This window comes from Bufo gargarizans, chromosome 5, assembly GCF_014858855.1.
Source record: "Bufo gargarizans isolate SCDJY-AF-19 chromosome 5, ASM1485885v1, whole genome shotgun sequence".
NCBI classification, from domain to species: domain Eukaryota; kingdom Metazoa; phylum Chordata; class Amphibia; order Anura; family Bufonidae; genus Bufo; species Bufo gargarizans.
The window spans coordinates 278,951,228-278,953,857 of NC_058084.1; positions in this window are offsets into that span (position 1 = coordinate 278,951,228).

Genomic DNA, 2,630 nt, shown 5'->3' on the forward strand with positions numbered 1-2,630 from the left:
TGGCAAGCCTCCTATCTCATGCTAAACTAGCATATATGCAATTATAGTTGCTGTGACTCCTCACAACACTCACAGGTGAGCATATGTGCTTCTAACCATTACACAGTGTATATGGGGTTTTACCCTATGTTTGTGCTCATTATTTTGTAGTTTTATCGGTATTGTAACATACTGGTCAAATTTGGTCAATGTAATAGCAGCAGGCTGGTACAACTTGGTACATTGCTCTTTGAGAGGCTGTTAGATAGTTTTATGCAATAGTAATGTGATTAGGAACCAGCACTAGTGCAGTGACCTGCTGGTTCACTGCTAAAAGGTTAACGCTATGGTTCACGCTTTAAAAGCTTTTGAAATGTTTACTGAGATGATCTGTTCAGTTGTTCGACTGTTTGTCACTTTACAGGATGTCATAAACTTTTCTGCCATCACATCTCAACAATCCTCTCAAGAGCAGAACAACCAAGAAGAGACTTCAACTATGCCATGGTGGGCTGAAATTCACGTTGGCAACCTGACCACCCCTACTGATCAGATTGAATGAGTACTCAAAGTGGTCAGAGGACACCCTCAAGCCTTCTGCAAATATCCCCTGGACTTTGGGAAAACCAATCTTATCCAGCACACTATCCCTACTGGCTCTCATCTGCCAATTAAACAGAGAAAAGACAAGAAAACGGAGCTCATAGTACCAAAAAAATATATTTTATTTAGTTATGACATGATTAAAAGATATACATGTATGCCATAAATAAATGATATGCCATTAAAAAGTGAATGGGAGCAGAAAAAGAGCGCCACCCTGGGATAGCACACGTATCAATTGTGAAAAATATGTATATTGATCAATGGACTATACATGGTGCAATGACCGACCAATGACCAGAGAAAAGTATGATAACCTGGGTGACATAGCACACAGTCTTTTTCAGGTGAGTCTCCATCCCCTTTTTACATTTTGACACAGGTTATATCTTATACCTGGTCTTCATTGTGGTTTGTTGTCTATCTATCATGCTGCACTTGCAACACAAACCCTGCTTTTTTGCCATGTGGGTTCCTTTTCACTGCTGACTCACCTGTGTATTAAGGTTATCATACTTTTCTCTGGTCATTGGTCGGTCATTGCACCATGTATATTCCATTGATCAATATACATATTTTTCACAATTGATACGTGTGCTATCCCAGGGTGGCGCTCTTTTTCTGCTCCCATTCACTTAATTTAATGGCATATCATTTATTTATTTATTTACATGTATATCTTTTAATCATGTCATAACTAAATAAAATGTATTTTTACTTTTTGGTACTATGAGTTCAGTTTTCTTGTCTTTTCGCTTATTTCACTCGGGAGCTAGTACCGAGTTACAACTACGGGTGTCCTCTGTCGTTAAACTAGGTGGACACGGTTTTCCATCTTTCATTTGTACACCCTTGGTCTTTTTAGTTTTTCCAATTAAACAGAGATTCCAGCCCATACCACCTGCCATGTATCAGCCCGTAAAAAAGATGATCCAGGAGATAAGAGATGTTAAGGTAATTCAAGACAACCACAGTCCGTGGCTGAACCCTTAGCTGTTGGTCAAAAAGAAGGCCAGTACCACCAGGTTCTGCGTGGACTGCCAAAAAATCAATAACCTCACACACAAAGACACCTACCTGTTGCTACACAGAGTCTTTGTCTGCACTGGGATTGGCGGCCTACTGCTCTACCCTAGACTTAACCAGTGGGTACTGACAAGTACCTATGGCCCCTGAATATCGGGGTAAGACCGTATTTACCATCCCTATGAGCCTGTTTGAGATCAACTGCATGCCTTTTTGACACTGTAATGCACCTAAAACTTTTCAAACGATGATAGAACGCAGCTTAGGCCACATGTACCTAGGAAATGGCAGTACAGAAGATATTTCAGTAAATAACAGGTCGGCACTACCTTTCTGGAGCTTGCGGTTCACGTGTCAGTGGATTGGCGTCCAACGAAACAATATAGCAAAAAGACCGGCAGAATCCAATTTATTGGTCACATATTATAATTCCATAGTGACGCGTTTCAGCACCAATGTGCTTTCTTCAGACTACAAACAGACATCTCACATACACATTTTAAATAGAGAAATGAAATACAGGGGAACTGACGTCATCAGTAAGGCTCCTCCCCCTCATTGACGAATAGCCATATGGTGAAAATTATATAATAGGATATAATCCAATACGTCTAGTAATCATTCCCGCTGGAAAAAAAGAAAATACATTTATAAACTTTATATGAGCTGGGAACCTCACAGGAATACAATACATTGTATTCACGATTGAGGCCCCTGGGCTCCATCGTTTGTAAACGATGGATTCAGTAGGCCTATCTCTTAAGTAACAATTTGTTTCTGTCACCCCCTCGACGGGGTAACGACACTCCCTCAATAATTTTATACCGTAACTGTGCAATGTTGTGCTTTTTTTCATGAAAATGAAGGGGTATTGGAAGCAATAAATTGCCTTTTCTGATAGTTGATTTGTGCTTACTCAGTCCGTCCTTCATTCTCATGGAGGTTTCCCCCACATAAAATAATCCACATGGACACTTGAGAATGTAAATCACAAATCTACTATCACACGTGAATGTGCTGCT